This window comes from Urocitellus parryii, chromosome 5 (genome assembly GCF_045843805.1).
Source record: "Urocitellus parryii isolate mUroPar1 chromosome 5, mUroPar1.hap1, whole genome shotgun sequence".
NCBI lineage: Eukaryota > Metazoa > Chordata > Mammalia > Rodentia > Sciuridae > Urocitellus > Urocitellus parryii.
In genome coordinates, this window is record NC_135535.1 from 157,802,042 (window position 1) to 157,821,792 (window position 19,751).

A 19,751-nucleotide genomic window follows, 5' to 3' on the forward strand; every position below is an offset into this window, starting at 1 on the left:
CTCGGGAGGCTGAAGCAGGAGGATCACAAGTCCAAAGCCAGCCTCAGCAATTTAGAGAGGCCCTCATCAAGTCAGCAAGACCGTCTCAAAATAAAATATTAAAAATGGCTGGGGAGTGGCTCAGTCATTGAGCATCCCTGGGTTCAATCCCTGATCCCCAAAATAATTAATAATCATAATAAGGAAGTATATTGTAAAGACAGGGGTGAAATTTTAACTTATGAGATAGGCATAATTTATGCCACAGAGTAGTTTAATGGGTATTCTTCCCATATTCTGGAAATTTCCCCACTGTTGAAAATATTTTCATGTTGTCTTTCAAGAAAGAAACAGCTTACTTTTAAAAAAAATGAGCAGCTTGACCCATTTTAAGTGAGGGAAATGAAAAGACGATTTAGATAGGCACATTTATAGACCCGGAGTGTTAGAATAAACGTGAAATAGAGGACAGCCGGCTTCTTGCGCAGGGGAAGAGAGAAGTCCATGAGCCTTCTTGGACGGCATATTTTGTCCTATAAGAATTATTAACTGATGCATCAGCATCAGTTCACTATCTCCATGTGCAGAACCATAAAATAACTCCAGGGCAAGGACGGGTCCAGATCCTGCCTGCCTGGAAGAGTGCGCGGGAAAACCACAGGCGCCGGCTGCCGTCCTCGTCCTGGGTCCTGTTCTGCTCCACGGGCAGCTGCCTCTTTATTTCTGTAAATCCGTGCGTCTGAGTCCTCCAGCTAGGTCTTGAGCTTCCTGATGGCAAGAACAGTCCTGCATTGTTTTGTCTCCTCAATTTTTCCAGGTCACGTTGGAGGAAAAACTGGAACTTCTTACTAATTAGTAGAATTATTCTATCAGCATCGGGAGATATTGGTCAACGAAAATAGGATGCTCCATCTTCAGGGCATGTTGTCAACAGTATCCTCAGAGGGGTGGGGGATAGGAATGCCCTTGGAGACCTACGGAACTTGAAATTTTAAATTTTGATGGAGCCAACTCTGTAAATCTTTTATTTTATGGCATATGGATTTTATATGTTCTTTGGAAAAAAAACTATGTTAACTTTACAGGAGACGTTCAAAACCTTTCATCTGTTTCTATACACTGTTTATTGGTGCATGAGAGTTGTACATAATGGTGGGACTTGTTGATTCGTACATGCACACGATATAAAAATATAATTGGGCCCATATCTGTTTATATATATATACATATTTATATTTGTTTCTTTGTTTGGCACTTGAGATTGAACCCAGGGACACTTTACCACTGAACTACATCCCCAGTCCTTTTTATTTTTTGAGACAGAGTCTCATTAAGTTGCTGAGGGTCTTGCTAAGTTGCCAAGACTGGCCTCAAACTTGCAGTCCTCCTGCCTCACCCTCCAAAATGGCAGGGATTATAGGCATGTGCCCTAGGCCCAGCTTCTATGTACTTTGATAGTTGATATAACATGGTAAGTAAGGGGCTGGGGTTGTGGCTCAAGCATAGAGCACTTGTCTAGCATGTGTGAGGCACTGGGTTCAATCCTCAGCACCACATAAATAAATAAATAATAAATAAAATAAAGGTAATGTGTCCATCTACAACTAAAAAACAAACAAACAAAAATATGGCAACTAACTATTCATTGAAAATTTGGCCAAACTTGTCTGTAAAACTGTTGGAGTATGATGCTATGTTTGTTAATACATCTTTGATGAATTTTTACAGATGATGATGACAAAGAGGGTAAAAAAAAAACCTGTAGCTACATGGGGAATGTGCTCAACAATTTTAAGTGGAATTTTATTTATTTATTTTTAAAATTTTTAATTTTGGTACTGGGAATTGAACCCAGAGGTGCTTCATCACTGAGCCACATCTCCAGCCCTTTTAAAAAATCTTTTAAGACAGGATCTCACTAAGTTGTTTAGGGCCTTGCTAAGTTGCCGAAGCTGGCCTTCAACTTTCCATCCTCCTGCCTCAGCCTCCTGAGTCGCTGGGATTACAGGTGTGCACCACCATACCTGGCCTTAAGTGGAATTTTAAAAATCAGGAAACAAAATTGGAGACTCTTACTACATATGGGCAAAATAACAAATGTCACTCAAAGAAAATATAACTTAAAAATGTTTGTAAGGTAGAATGATGGTATTATAAATGTTTGAGGGTTTTTTTTTGGGGGGGCAGTCAATGTTACCTTTAAGATTGTTTTAAGAATAGATAAAAATCAAAGGAGTGGGGAAGAACACAGGCAGAAAAATAAATGGGAAACAACTTCCCGGTAATACCAAAGTAGAATCGTCTATTACAATAAGAACAGAATTCTGATCAATGGTTGAGAAATTGCTTTTGTACAACTCTGAAATATTTTTCCGTCTACTATACACACATAGCTCACTAGATCTCTTTTCTATTTGAAACGTGGAATTAGGGAGGCATTTCCTCAGAATCAAATTTGGAGGCATGAGATCTAAAAAGGCTTTGTAATCTCCTTCCTATAATATACTCAGATTAACCAGGTAATTGTATTCCCCAAGGAAGTCTGTCAAACGGTTCCATTTGGGGGGGGGGGGGGATGAACAAACAGAGCCGAGTCCACTCCCCGGTAACAGAATGATGTTGTTTTTAATCATTGACAAGAACATCAAAACAACAGGCAAACAATACCAAAGTTTATTCAAGAAAATGGAGTAATTTACCTAAAATAAACCACAAGGATTTACAATACAGATGATCCTCGTTTAGAGGACAATTTTTCTGAATTCCTACAACACACAGTAGGAAGTCATTCACCACAGAGAGAATTAACTCATATATATATATGTTGTTCACAATACCTTCATTTTATTTATTTATTTTTATGTGGTGCTGAGGATTGAACCCAGAGCCTCATACATGCCACCCAAGAGCCACAACCCCAGCCCCAAGAGTTAGTTCTTAGGGAACAACTCTTAGGCTCTTGCTGGTTGCCACAGCTAAACATAAAATGTCCAATTCCATGAAGGACTGTCCCTTCCTGACAGGGTGTTGAGAGTTTGGCTCCTTCGGCACTGGAAGGTTTCCAAGAAAACAGAATTTCCCCCACCCCACCCCCACCAATATTCTGCTCAGAAACTCTTGAAATTCCTAGATACTTTCTTAAGAATTATAGATTCCAGCTAGGCTTGGAGGCACACTCCTGTAATCTCAGCAACTCGGGAGACTGAAGCAGGAAGATCACAAGTTCAAGGCCAGTCTCCACAACTCAGTGGTGTTAGTCTGTAAACAAGTCAAGATGGCGCCTGGCATTTTGCAGAGGGAGTGGTTTGTGAGGTGGCGCCAGCGAGCCATTAAGTGTGGAGATTCCTTATTGGTTGACTGCTGTATCTAGTTTATGTTAATTAGATAAGCTGTGTGGAATGTATATATACCCCTCCTGTCCTACAATAAACGGCTCCCACTCCTGCTGCATCAATCTACACAAGTTGCTCATCACCTCCCCAGTTATTTTGCTGCAGCCGGACTGCGGCACAGTGGACCCTGTCTCAAAATAAAAAATAAAAAGGGCTAGGGATGTAACACCCCTGGTTCAATCCCCGGTACCACAAAAAATATATAAAGACTCCAGAAATTATTTACAAACTCTAAAATCTCTGTTAAACTTCTCAAGAAATTCATTGGATTTTACAAAGGAGGATGAAGGGAAGGGAGGTGGGATAGAAATAGGAAAAAGAATGGAATGAATCGGACACAATTTTCCTATGTTCATATACAAATACACAATCAGTGAAACTCCACATTATGTTCCACCACAAGAACGGGACCCCAATTTGAATAAGTTATACTCCATGTATGTATAATATGTTAAAATACACTTTACTGTCACGTATGCCTAAAAAGACCGAATTTAAAAAAAAAAAGTCTCAGCCAAGTACTCAACAATACCATTTGCAATTTACAGTCTTTAAAGCAGATTGCAAGCCATGTGATTCTTTCTAATTCCAAGCCATCTTCAATTTTGCTAGTAAAATTTTCAAACATTGTTTGAAATGTGTTGCTAACATGTATGCATATAACACCTACTGCATCCCCTCTAATTTAAAAGTTATCAAAATAAGCTGCAAAATGATGCCTGACTATAACCTCATTTTTAAAAATAACCCCGCCCTGCTAAAATCCCACAGCTTCCTTATGTGCCTGGTCACTAGCCAGTTCTCTCCATTCCCTTACAACTCACTCAGAACCATTAGCATGTCTCACACGTGAACAACCTCATGATCACACCCCTCCGTGTAAGCATCTTCTCCTTAACCACCGACATGATCTTCCCTGAGGCCAAAAGAAACAGTCAGATTTCAGTGGCTGAGAGGCTCCTCTGTTCCGGGCCCAACCCATCCCAAGGAACAAGGGTTAGAGCTTAGGGTTGGCCAAGGGAGTGTCATGCAAGGATCTCATCCCAAGACAGCCAAAAGCGAAGACAGAAGAAAACCAGCACTCTGAAAGGGGACAGCCTTGAGCCCAAGCCAGAGAGGACAGTGGCCAGAGTCTGCCCCTTTGGGAATAAAATTTGAGATATGGATTCAAATACTGAGGCTCAACAAAACTGAATTAAAGCTCTGACGTATCGATGGCTAGGATATCACAAGGTATCAGAATTTTTCTGCCTCATTATAATCTTTTGGGACCACCGTTATTTATACACATGGATCATCATTGATAAAACTATGTGGAGTGTGACTACACAGAATCATGTTACTTTTGAGTAGAGAAAGTTGTATTCTCCCTTCCCAATCTGGATATTTCTTTGCCGCAGTCTGGCTGGGCACAATTCAGGAGCCACTTGTCAAAAGAAACAAACTTTATTTTTAAAACTACAAATGCCAAACAAAACAGCTCCTCAGGAAAAACCCTCAGAGCCCAACTGCCACCACCGGCTTCCACACGCCTCTCTCACACACCAACCACCACCTCCCACAATCCTCCTGCTCTTGAGGCCGATTGGCTAGGTCGTGTGGGCGGAGCCAAAGAAGTCCCCCAATGAGCAGTTCCGTAGTCTGAAGGGCAGGGAAACAGCCCAATGAACATGACCGCAGAGGAGCCAATCAGCTAGATGTTGCTGGGGCCACTGTGAGCCAATCATCAGTTGGCAGTCTGAAGGGCAGGGAAACAGCCCAATGAACATGACTGCAGAGGAGCCAATCAGCTAGATGTTGCTGGAGCCACTGTGAGCCAATCATCAGCTGGCAGTCTGAAGGGCAGGGAAACAGCCCAATGAACATGACTGCAGAGGAGCCAATCAGCTAGATGTTGCTGGGGCCACTGTGAGCCAATCATCAGCCGGCAGCTGGAAGTTTGCTGGCAGCTGGAAGTTTGCTGGGGCCCCTTTGGCTGTGGCTCTCAACATCTCCCCCTCTCTGTTTAAACAACAAGCATGTGGCTTAGGGACCGTGCCTGCCTTAGGTTGTCCAATACTACATATGGTCCTTACCCGTCTTCGGATGAGCTGACCTCAGGGCGTCAGCCTCCTGTCTTAGGTTGGTACCATTGTAATTGGATCTTACCCGTCATTGACTACCAGTCCAGTATACAGCCACACCTGTGGAGAGGTACCAGCGGGGGGGGGTGAGGTTCTTTGCCTCACCTCTGTTGGCCCCCAAATAGCTGAACGATCATTACAAGCAGAAGGGAGGAAGATATACCAAATCAATACTCCAACACTACCACAAGTCGCTGCACCAACAGATAGTTCACAATGCATATAAGTGAGTTTACAATGCATACAAGTGACATATAGTTTAGGCAAGTTCTGTAAGCGGTTCAGTGATGGCTATTGCAGAAACTGTAGATTAGTTTTATCTTTGTCTTCACCGGCACAGGGATGAAGATAGGAATTCTGGCAATAATGGCTAAAGAAAAAATTATATAACATTCTAGAAGGTACTTAAAGAAAACAATTTTCTTAACAATTCTTCACTGGCACTGGGATGAAGATAGAAATTCTGGCAATAATGGCTAAAGAAAACATTGTGTAACATTCCAGAAGGCACTAAAAGAAAACAATTTTCTTAACAATTTACATTATCTTCACCGGCACTGGGATGAAGATAGGAATTTTGGCAATAATGGTTAATATTAATAATTGTGTAACATTCTAGAAGGCACTAAAAGAAAACAATTTTCTTAACAATTTACATTATTTTGAAAAGAATTATTAAATATAATGAAAAGAATAGGTGAAAGTAAACAAACAGATCTGTTAACCTTCTTTTTTGTTTACATATTAAAATAATTCTTAACAGTTATTTACCCAATTTAAATTAAACCATTTAAATCACGTGAATAAAAAAAATTTTTGGATCCATTTTTTTTTATGAGCGCTCAATCATATATGATATATGGACATATGTACATTCAAACATATAACACAAAACACAAGTGTGCACACATAATATAATACATACAACACATAACATAATAGTAAAGGCCTTATAACTTTTTACAGGTGAAATCTCCATTGCAATGTTTAAAAACTCAATAGTCAAAAAAGAAAACAAATAGAATTGATCAGCAAAACATTAACCTAGGTCTGTATGAGCTCAAAAAACAAAATAGAACTTCATGATATGGGAAAGGGCAATAATAAAACAGATATTGAAAAAAGCATCCTGGTTCTGTCACAGATGTAAGGATAGCCAAATTGGAGTTTTGGATATCAGCTATTATTGATTTGAGCCAAATCATCTTCTTTTTGGTCTGTAGAATTCGCTTTAGTTAATCTCTCTGGAATCCAAATTGGCTGCTGTTCTCCCTGTGGAAACACACAAACAGACCCCCGACTCCAGACAATCACTGGGTCAGGATTTTAGTTAATCTCTCCGGAATCCAAATCGGATGCTGTTCTTCCTGTGGAAACATATAAACAGGCCCCCGACTCCAGACAATCACTGGGTCAGGACCTTGGTTAATCTCTCTGGAATCCAAATCGGCTGCTGTTCTTCCTGTGGAAACACACAAACAGACCCCCGACTCCAGACAATTACTGGGTCAGGACCTTTCCATTGTCCTGTTAGAATATCTTTCCAAAGTACCTTGGGCTTATGTACATTTTTTGGACACATATGCCTTTCTGCAGCACTAAGTCCTGATGAATCCAAATTTAAAAAGTTTAGAGTAAAAAGGGTTATTTTAAGTTTATCTTTGGGGAATATATACCCCTTCCCAATTCCGTCTTTTTGCTTTAATAAGTACATTTTAATAGTTTGATGAGCTCTTTCAACTATGCCTTGTCCCTGTGGATTGTATGGGATTCCTGTTATATGAGTAATGCCAAATGATGAACAAAATTGTTTAAAAGAAGTAGACGTATAACCAGGGGCATTATCTGTTTTTAACTGTTTTGGAATGCCCACAGTGGCAAAATTTTGTAAGCAATGAGCTATAACATCTTTAGTTTTTTCTCTGGCATGAAGGGAGCCCATCAAAAATCCAGAAGAAGTATCAACTGTAACATGCAAATATTTTAATTTTCCAAATTCTGGCAAGTGTGTGACGTCCATCTGCCAAATATGGTTAGGTATCAATCCTCTAGGATTGACTCCAAGATTAACTTGTGGTAAAAAGGTCACACAATTTTGACATTGTTTTATTATTTGTCTAGCTTGCTCCTTAGTTATTTTAAAACGCTTTTGTAAAGTATTAGCATTGACATGGAACCTTTTATGAAAATTTATAGCTTCTTCTAGTATAGAGAAAATATGTACGTCATGTGTAGTTTTATCTGCTAAATCATTGCCCAAACTAAGGGCTCCAGGCAATCCTGTATGTGCCCTGATATGTCCTATAAAGAATGGATCTTTTCTGTCCCAGATTAAACTTTGTATAGTGGAAAACAAAGAGAAAACAGTAGAAGAAGGGGAAATCCTACCAGCACCTTCAAGGGATACTATAGCATTAACTATATACTGACTATCAGAAAATAAATTAAATACAGAATCTTTAAACATCACAAAAGTTTGTAATACTGCATTAAGCTCTACCTTTTGAGCTGATTGTTTGGGTACTAAAAATGTAAAAGTTCGATCAGGTGTAACTATTGCTGCTGTACCATTATTTGACCCATCAGTGAATATATTTGGAGCATTCATGATAGGTGTTTTTCTTGTCATTTTTGGAAAAATTACAGGATGCAATGACCAAAAAGACAATAAAGGATTAGATGGTAAGTGGTTATCAAATGAAACATTAGATTTGCACATGATTATTGCCCAAGTATTTAACTCATTAGCTAATTCATCAATTTGATTCATAGTATATGGAGTAATAATTTTATTAGGAGAAATTCCAAACACTGCCTTTGCTGTTTTTATTCCTTTGAGTATTAATTGTCCTACAGCCTCAGGATACCTAGTAAGAATAGTGTTAGGAGAATAAGATAAATGTATCCATAATAATGGACCTTCTTGCCAAAATACTCCTGTAGGAATATTTTTTGTTGATAGTACAATAAATAATAAAGGCAAACTTATATCAATTCTATCCAAATGCATATTTTCCATATATGTTTCAATGATTTTTAATGCCTTTCTTGCTTCAGGCGTCAACATTCGGGGTGAATTTGGATTTGATGGACCTTTTAGGATATCAAATAAAGGTCCCAATTCTCCTGTTGGAATACCTAGATAAGGCCTTATCCAATTTATGTCTCCTAATAACTTTTGAAAGTCATTAAGTGATTTGAGTTGATCTACTCGTATTTGAATTTTTGGTGGACGGACCATGGTTGAGGATAATAGAACTCCCAAATAATTAATTGGAAAATTTAATTGTACTTTATCTATTGTTATCTCTAGATTATAATTTTTTAATAAGTTTGTAAGTGTGGCATAACATTCTAGCAATGTGTTTTTAGCTTTGTGTGCTAATAATATGTCATCCATATAGTGAAATATTTGTAGCTCAGGATTTTGATTTCTAAGTGGCTGGATTACTTTGTTAACATAAATTTGACACATAGTTGGGCTGTTAGCCATCCCTTGAGGGAGTACTTTCCATTCATATCTCTGATCAGGACCTTCATGATTTAGTGCAGGGATAGTAAATGCAAAACGTGGACTATCCTCAGGATGAATTGGAATTGAAAAAAAACAATCTTTAATATCTATAACTAAAACATACCAAGTTTTTGGCAAAGCAGACAACTGAGGAATCCCCGATTGAGCAGGTCCCATAATGACCATTTCATTATTAATGGCTCTTAAATCTTGCAATAATCTCCATTTACCAGATTTCTTTTTGATGACAAAAATGGGAGTATTATGGGGAGATACAGAAGGTTGTATATGTCCTTCCACTAATTGTTGTTTGACCAGATCATGGGCTACTTGTATCTTTTCTTTAGTCAAGGGCCACTGAGGAACCCATACTGGTCTTTCTGATTTCCAGGTAATTTTTATTGTCTCAGTGGCCCTTTGTGAAAATCCAACCCATGTCTGTCTGTTCCTTGATTTATTTGTATTGGTGCTGCTATACCTTGTTCTTGTTTTTCTAATCTTTTTCCTTTCCTAAAACCTTGTCTAGCCATAATAGTGGGTGCATTTTGATTGATATTATTTGTTAATGTTAAACCTAATTGATCTAAGACATCTCGTCCCCATAAATTTATAGGAAGATGATCCAATACATATGGCTGTATAGTTCCTTCACATCCTTCAGGATCCTTCCAATCTAATACCATTGCACTTTTATCGGGATTATTCGCCACTCCTAGGCCTCGAAGCGTTTGAGTGGCTTGTTGTAATGGCCAATGTTTTGGCCATTCTTGACGAGAGATAATGCTAAGGTCTGCACCTGTATCCAGTAACCCATTAAATTCATGTCCTTGAATATTTAGTTTTAGCATGGGGCGAGAATCTAAATTTAAAGAAAGCATAGCCCAATCTACACCTGTGGAGCCTAATCCCTTGGAACCTCTTTCTACAGCATGACTGGAAAATTTATCATGTAGGCATGGTATTATTAGTAACTGTGCTATTCTATCTCCTGGTGAAATTACTGATATACCTTTTGGAGAACTGGCTATAATTTTTATTTCACCTTCATAATCGGGATCAATTACCCCAGGACTTATCAAAAGTCCTTTTAGAGTAGAAGAGCTGCGTCCCAATAATAAGCCTACTGTTCCTTTGGGAAGAGGTCCTTTCACCCCTGTGGGAATGATTTGAACTCCCATCTCTGGAGTTAGTACTGATTTGGCGGAGGCGCAGATGTCCAACCCTGCACTCCCTCTAGTCTGTCTGACGAGGGATCTGATGCCCTGGGCACTACCCTGATGGGGTTGCTGGGGTTGCTGGGTTCCTCCAGAGCTCCGTATATTTGTGGTTTGGGGCCCCGGAGCATTGGGGCCCCCTGTCCGTTTTTTGGCAACGGAGCCCGATGCCTTTGTCCACGATATTGTGGATAAAAACCTTGTCCTTGCTCGTTTTTTGATAATGGAGTACCCTCTATGGTGGTTTGAGAACGGCATTCATTAGCCCAATGTCTCCCTCTACGGCATCGTGGACAAATACCCGGTATTCTATTCCTTTGATACCTAGTATTGTTAAACCCTCCTCCTATGGGGCAATTCCTTTTAAAATGTCCTGCTTGTTGACAATTGTAGCATGTTCTTGGCCCGGCATCTAAAGCCTGTTTTACTGCAGCTGCCACAATTTGCCCTTGTTCATTAATGTCTCTGGCATCTAAAGCCTGTTTTACTGCAGCTGCCACAATTTGCCCTTGTTCATTAATGTCTCTGGCATCTAAAGCCTGTTTTACTGCAGCTGCCACAATTTGACCTTGTTCATTAATGTCTCTGGTATCTAAAGCCTGTTTTACTGCAGCTGCCATGACTTGCTCTTGTTCATTAATGTCTCTACACAATTTAATATATTTGTTTAAATCTTCCTGTTTCCATGGTCTAATGATATCTCTGCACCAACGATTCGCTTGGTCATAAGCCAGTTGTTTTATTAATGGCATTGCTTGTTCTGTATTCCCAAAAACTCTGGTAGCTGTTTGAATAAGCCTATCTACAAATTCAGCATAAGGTTCATTAGCTCCTTGTATTATCTTAGATAATTGACCTTGTAAACCTCCATGTCCTTGTAAAGTCTTCCATGCCTTAAGTGCATCTACAGCAATTTGTGCGTATACACCAGGATCATATGCAAGTTGTTGCTGCCGATCCTCATAAGGTCCCTTTCCTAACAACATATCTAGATTTCTCTGAGGATAACCAGCTGCTGCATTTCCCATAGCCGTCTCCTTGCAAAATTCCTCATTAGCAACCTTCCATAACAGGTATTGTCCTCCAGTTAGCACAGCTTTACACATATTAGCCCAATCTGCTGGCGTCATATTTAAGTTGGTAATGGATTCGATCAAGCTTACAGTGAAGGGTGCTTGAGGACCATAGGTTGTTACAGCCTCTTTTAGCTCCTTCACTGTTTTGTAAAATAAACCCTGGTGAATTCGCTGCCCTCCTACCTCAAATACAGGGCATACTTGAGATCCTGTCTCAGGATCCCAACTATCAACTGCGGGGGTTGGGAGCCTCCTAGCATATGGAGGTGGTGCTGTTGGTTGGAGACTTTCACTCTCTAATAGAAAGATGTTATTAACAGTCTCCTGTTGTAACTTTTCCCCTGATGGCTTTTGCTGCTCTAAATTTCCTTCCTCTACCTTTGTCTGAACTGAAGGCTTTGGACTAAGCAAACCAGATACGTTCGCCCACAATGTCAATGTGCCAACTGGCAGAGTCCCTGGGTTGTACTTTTCTATTCTTTTTAAATCTTCACCATGATGGTTCCATTGTGATATATCTAACAACTCCTCCTTAAAAAGCCATGGGCTATATTTTTGTATTGTATCAACGTATGCCCTGAGTATTCTTGATTTTACTGAGATGCCTCCTTCGTCTAACAATTTACTTAACACTCTTTCGGTTTGTTTTTTACTAATTGCTGATCCCGTATTTCTACTATAATACAACCCAGCAAGATAACACCAAAGCAAACCGAGACAGAATCCAATAAAAATGGAACAACAAAATTTCATTATAGCCTTTCTATCCTCCTGACATGTGCATCCGTCCTTTCTCCCTATCTGTTCCTCAGACGTAAATAGTTTTTCCTCAAATGTGAGCGGTTTTTCTTCCGTCTCACTCATCTCCAGGGACTGAAATGTCCATCCTTCCTTTCTCCCTATCTGTTCCTCAGACGCAAATAGTTTTTCCTCAGATGTGAGCGGTTTTTCTTCCGTCTCACTCATCTCCAGGGACAGGCAACTTAAAACAAAAATGAAGCAAAACAAAAGAGTAAACTTAGAATGGCTACCCATCCTCTCGCCCTGCCCTCAGGGGCGAGCAGTTTACTTACCCTCAGTCGCTCCCCGTGCGAGCCACCAAATGCCGCAGTCTGGCTGGGCACAATTCAAGCTATTATTGATTTGTGCCCAGCCAGACTGCGGCATTTGGTGGCCAGCTGCCAGCATTTCTTCTCTCTTTTCTCTTCTCCTTCTCCCTCCCACCCCTCATTTCTTTCCCTTCCTTCCCACTATCCTGGATGGAACCAGGGTTGGAGAGATAAGGAGAAATTGTAGCCTTCACATACTGCTGACTAGAATGTCAAATGGTGCCACCACTTTGGAAAATATCTGACAGTTCCTTCAAAGAATAAATCACAGACAGTTACCATGTTCCTACTGATTCCAATCCTATGAGGACACATGGAATACAAAAATTTGTGTGCAAAATACACATGGCAGCATTATTAGTAATCGTCAAAAACTGGGGGAGAAAATTAATGTCCATCAATCAATAAATGGATAAATAAAAGGTGGTATCTGGTATTCAAGGGAATAGGATTCAACCAATAAAAGACTGAAGTGCAGATCCATGGTGGAACACAGAGGCACTTTGAAAACATGACATTAAGTGAAAGAAGCCAGACGCAGAGGCCGTGTGCTGTGTGGTTTCCAGAACAGGAAAACCCACAGAGACAGAGCAGATCAGTGGCCGATGGTTGGGGGGAAGGCAATGGAAAGTGACTCCTTATGAATATGGGGTTTCTTTGGGGATAATAGAAATGTTCTGGAAATAACTAGTTGGGATGATTGCACAGCATTTGAATATACTAAAGACCATGAATTATACATTTCAAAATAACGATGTGGATTTTATTCCTATTTTTTTCAAATGATGGACAATATCTCAAAACCTGATAATCCGATGTGAGAGCATACGTTGTCAAAAGTTATCCAGTATAACACTTAAGACGCATGTATTTTATTGCTTGTAAATCATGTAGCCATCGAGGAATCTCTGGAGGATAAGCAACCCCCACAAGCACCTGATCATGGGATGGTATGACACTTCCTGTCCCCCTACAACTGGCCACCAAATCTGTAAAGGCCTAGTTATCACAGTTCCTTCTGCCCAGTACTTTCAACAAAACAAAATGACAAGGCATACTACAAGGCAAAACAAGATAGCTTAAAAAACAGGAAGGATCAGAACCATATTGCTATGTCAAGGGTTTGGGAACTGTCAGACCAACAATTTAAATTAAAATAACTCACCTACATATGCTAAATGAACTAGTGGCAAAAGTGGACAACATATACATTACTTTTTTATAACACATTATTATAATCATTATATTTTACTATTAGCTGTTGTTAAGTCTCTTCCTGTGCCAAATTGATAAGTTAAGCTTTAGTATATGCATGTTTGTATAGAAGAAACATAATATCTATGTAGAGTTCAGTCCTATCTGTGTGTTCACCTGTAAACGTGTCCATGTGTCTTGGAGCATACCCTTCGTGGATAAGGGGTGACTACTCCCTATGAATAATCACATTAAACATGACTGGTCTAAATAACCAACTAAAAACAGAAGTTTTCAGCATGGACCATAAAACAAGACTGAACTGTATGTAATCTACAAAAACTTACTTCAATACAAAAGTACATAAATTAAAAGTAAAAGAATAGATAAGTTTGCCAATGATGTTCTGGGTATGGCATCAAAATCGCATGCAACAAATGTTAAAAATAGACAAATGGCACTCCACCATGCTTAAAAATTTCTATGCATCAAAAGAAAAAGAATGGAAGTAAATATTTGCAAATCATTTGTAGTATAAGGGTAAATCGCCACAATATATAAAGAACTTCTACAACTCAACAACAAAAAAGTAATTTGAAATGGCCAAATGAAATTTTTTCCAAAGATGATATACAATATAAAAGCATATGAAAAGATGTTTACCATCAACTAATCATTAGATATACACAAATCAAAGCCAAAATGAAATACTACCTTATACTCATTAGGTATCAAAAACTAAAAAGACAAAATAAACAGATATGGATGAGAAACTGGAGACTTTATGCACTCTTGGCAAAATATGAAGTGATATTGCTGCTCTGGAAACAGTATAGGGGGCTCTCAAAAAATTAAAAATAGAATTATCAAAAAAATTGAATTTTCAAAAATGATTCAGCAAACCCACTTCTGAATATATATCCAAAATAATGACAGCAAGATTTTGAAGAGCTAGTTATGGAATCATGTTCATAACAGCATTATTCATAATAGCAAATACAGGTGAAAGCAAACAAAATATCCATGGATGAATGAATGGAAAAACAAATGTGGTTATGATGGTAAATTTTATGTTGTACTCTTTACCAAAATTTGAGACTTTTTAAAATAAAAGGATGGAGAAAGATATAACATACTAACACTATGACAATAAAGCTATAGAAGCTATGGTCACACAGAACAAACAACAGAGGAAGAAAAATTATCAGGGATAAAGAAGCATATTACATAATAATAAAAAGTCAATGCTCCAAAATGACACACAATTTTCAATGTATAAGCACCCAACAACATACCATCAAAATATATAAGGCAAAAAGTGATTGAACTTCAAGAATAGATGAACCTACTATTATAGTTGAAGATTCAACATCCCTGTCTCAGTAATAGATACAGCAAGCAGAAAATCAATAAGGACACATTTGAATTCAATGGCACCATTAAAAAAAATTGGAAATAATTGACCTCTATAGATTATTTCATCCACCTGAACATAAATTACTTTCAAGTTCACTGGCACATTCACTTACCTTACATTCTGGGCCATCAAACATGTCTTGACAAATTTAAGGGAAAGAAATCACTCAGTGTAGCCTCTCAGACAACATGGAGCTGAACTAGAAATCAATAACAGATACGGGAAGATTAAAAATGAACTTTTAATGAACCACAGGAGAAATCTCAAGAGAAATTTTAAAATATTTTGGATTAAATGAAAACAAAACTTATCAAAATCTGTGGAATGCAATGAAAACATGCTTAGAGGGCAATCCATAGCATTTAATGCTTATAGTAGAAAAGAAGAAATATCTAAAATAAATCGTCTAAGCTTCCATCTTAGGAAACTAGAAATATAAGAGCAAATTAAATCCATTATAAGCAAAGAGAATAAATAATCAATATTAGAACAGAAATCAGAATTGCAAACAGAAAATCAATGAAACCAAAAACTCATTCTCTGAAAACCCCAATAAAATTGATAAACCTCTAAGAAAAAAAGAGAGAAGAGACAAATTACTTCCTTATCAGAAATGATGAAAAGGATATCACCTAACATCCCACAGACATTAATAATTGAGAATAATGAAAGAATTCTGTGAATAACTCTATGCCCACAAATTTGATAACTTAAATGAAATGTACCAATTCCCTGAAAGACAATCCTCCAAAACTCATGCAAGAAGAAATACCCAGACATGCTGGTGAATGCCTGTAATCCCAGCAGCTCAGGAGGCTGAGGTAGGAGGATCACAAGGTCAAAACCAGCCTCAGCAACTTAGCGAGACCCTGCAACTTAGTGAGACCCTGTCTCAAAATAAAAAAAATAAAAAGGGCTGGGGAGGTGGCTCAGTGGTTAAGCACCCTTGGGTTCAACCTTGGAAGGAGGAGGAGGAAGAGAGAAAGTAGAAGCAGGAGGAGGAAGAGGAGGAAGAGACAACCTGAATAGGCCTCTCTATCTGTTAAATAAATTGAATCAATAATAATCTTTCAAAAGAGGAATTATCAGAAATCAATGTGTTCACTGATGAATATTTAATATCTAACCAAATATTTATCAAATATCTGCTAAATATTTAAGGAAGAAATTATGTCAATTCTCTTATAATTTCTTCCAGAAGATAGAAATTATAAGAATGCTTCTTAACTCATATGGCCAGAATTATTTGAATCCCCAAGCCAGCTCACGGACACACACTGTATCTCATGAACAGAAATGCAAAAATCCTCCCAAAAAATTAGCTAATTGAATTCAACAATGTATAAAAAAATTACACAATATAATCAAGTGAGATTTATTCCAGGTGTGCAATGCTGAGTCAACATCCAAAAATAATCAATCCTAATCCATCATATGAACTGACTGAAGAAAAAAAATCACACAACTATATCAATAGTCACAGAAAAAGCATTTAACATAGTCCAACATCCAGTTCTGATTTTAAAAAAGAAGGAAAAACTCTTAGCAAACTAGGACTCCAACAGAACTTCACCAACGTCATAAAAAACAATCTGCAAAAAAATCTACTTATGTCATAATTAACGATGAGGAACTAGGAGCTTTACTGACGAGATCAGGAACAAGACAAGGATGTCTCTCTCGCCTCCTCGTTGTGTTCAAAGTCCTAATTAATGCCATAAGACAAGAAAAAGGAAATAAAGGATATAAATATTGGAAAGAAAGAAATAAAACCACCTTTGCTCACAAATGCCATGACTGTCTATATAGAGAATCCTAAAGAACTGATGAGAGAGATTCGAGATGGCAAATCAGAGGAAGGCTGAGGTCTCAGTGGCTCTGTGGCTCGGGATTGGAGCAGCAGGAGTGCTGCTTCTCAGCAAGTTGGTGAAGGAGGGACTTCGCTGAAATTCAACACCAGAGAGAGTCTGTGAGGCTCAGAAATTCAGGTGCACGGAACAAAAGACATGAAAAAGTACACTGGAACCAGGCTGGCTGTGGCGGCAGCAGCAGCAGTTCTCTGCAGAGGGGAGAGATGACACACTGAGAGAGAAACACAATAGACAATTGTTATGGGAAACCTGTAGAATATTAGAGCAGCCTGAATTTAGGCTGCACAGTGCACTGGTGTTGGAAAGTGGTGTGTCTCTGAACTGGCAGGAGGAGAGCTGAGACTGGGAGCCCTCCTGAGAGTTTGCTGCTGCAGGAACCTAGCAGATCCTAACAAATATCACCAAACTTCCCAGCCAGCACCTACCATGTGGCCTAGGGTGTCCCCATCAGAAGGTTACTGAAACGGGTACAGAGATGGGACCAAGGCAATTCAAGTCAGAGCTATGGAGGGGAGCGCAACTCACTCTCCCTTTGAGTCTGGTGGCTCACATGGCCTGCTCACATGACTACCTGAAGAGAGTCACTAAACTGAACAGGTGAACATGACTGCACTTGGGCACTGAGCCTGGGAAGGCCTTATTCATGAGCAGCAGAGTCTGTGAGACCTGGGGAGGATGGAGTTCCCTGTCACACAAGTAGAATGCTTGGGAGGCTCCTGAGAGCCAGACTCCCAGCCAAGACCAGCATCTGCCTGGCCCCTGTGTTGATCTACTCTCCCCAGAGCTGGTGCCACGCAGCAAAGTCCCAAAGGCCTATTTAGAACTAAACCCCACAGCCCAGAACTCCCTAGTTAGAACTCTGCACCATGCCCACCCTGGGAGGGCTCTGTCCAGACAAAATGCCAACCAACTGTTCCTCCCATCACACCCTGCATTACCCTGGGGAGAAAGGGAGCTGCCAACTATGTTAGCCAGCTTCAGTTTCAGTGAACTGCAGCTGGCAGCTTGGTGAGCCACACACACACACACACACACACACACACACACACACACACACGGTTTAACAACCCCCAGCTTTTGCTCTCTGTAGGGGGTACATAGTCCAAAAGGAAACGAGGAAAAAGCACTGGTCACCAGCAATGGTCATCCATCCTCATTTACAATACTGACCACCTCATTTGGAGACTTTTTTTCATTAAGATTTGGTTCCTTTTATTTCTTATGTCATGGTGTTCTTGCTGTGCTGATTGGTTCTTGGAGATATATATAGATAAGCAAGAACTAAAAGAATTTGTGACTATTAACCAAGTGCTACAGGAAAAAAAAAAACTGAAAGAAATACTACTCACAGAGGAAATAAAAAATAAACCCCAGAACCCACCCATGGACAAATGGACAGATCTCATTTGAAAAGTAGCTAAGCAAATGAGAAAGAGGACAAATTAAACATCAGAAATGATTCAAGATGGCAGGAATTAATAAACATCTCTCTATAATAACATTGAATGTAAATGGTCTCAAAACTTTAATTAAAGGACAAAGACTGGCATAAAGCATGACAAAACAAGACCCAACCACATGTTGTTTGTAAGAGATTCACCTCACAGACAGAGACAGTCACAGGCTTCAAGTAAAAGGACGGAAATTGAGATACCATGCAAACAGAACCTGAAAACAAGGAGTAGATACTCTCCTGTCTGACGAGGAAGACTTCAAGCCAAAATTAATCAGAAGAGACAAAGAAGGTCACTTCAAACCAGTAAATGGGACAATTCAACAAGATATAACAATGATAAATATTCATGCCCCAAACATTGATGCACCTAATTAAGTTTCAAAAAGTCACTACTTGACTTAAAGACTTAGAGAGACGTTTACAGTGAAAACTATCAGACACTGAAGAAAAAAATCGAATAAGACAGAAAAGATGGAAAGAGCTCCCATGTTCATGGATAGGCAGAATTAAGATTGTATAAATACCGCATGACCAAAGCAATACACAAATTCAACGCCATCCCTATCCAAATGCCAACGACATCCTTCAGAGAACTATATTTAAAAAGTCCTAAAATGTATTTGGAAGAATAAAAGACCTAAGATAGCCAAAGCAATTCTAAGCCACAAAAGCAAGCTTCAAGCACCACAATATCTGACTTCAAATTATATTACAGAGCTACTGGAACAGAGCTGTATGGTACTGGCACAAAAACAGACACACAGCCAGTGGAACAAAACGGAAGACACAGAGATGAACCCACACAGATACAGTCATCTATCCTTGACAAAGGAGCCAAAGACATGTTGGAGGAAAGACGGCCTTTTTAACCAATGGTGCTGGGAGAACTGGTCATCCAGTAGAAGAAAGAAGCTAGATCCTTCTCGCACCCTGCACAACAGTCAATTCAGAGTGGATCAAGGAATTAGACCAGAAAATGTCATGTCAACACTCCAACGTGCAGGTGTAGGCAACACCTTTCTCAATAAGACCCTGAAGGCCTAGAAAATAATGAGAAGAGTTCACAAAGGGTATGGCAACAAATTAAAAGTCTTCTGCACAGCAAGGGAGAGAATCGACAATGTGAAGAGAGAACCTACAGAATGGAAGAAAATCTTTGCTTGCTGCTCTTCTGACAGAGGATTAATATCCAGAATACATAAAGGGCCCACAAAACTCCCCCGACACACACACACAAAAAAGTATCCCAATTAATAAGCAGGCAAATGAAATAAACAGATACTTCTCAGAGGAAATATCAGGACCAACAAATACATGAAAAAAAAATGCTCAACATCTTTAACAAGTAGGGAAATGCAAATCAAGAAATTTCCTTCCCCTGCAGTCAGATGGCAGTCATCGGGAAC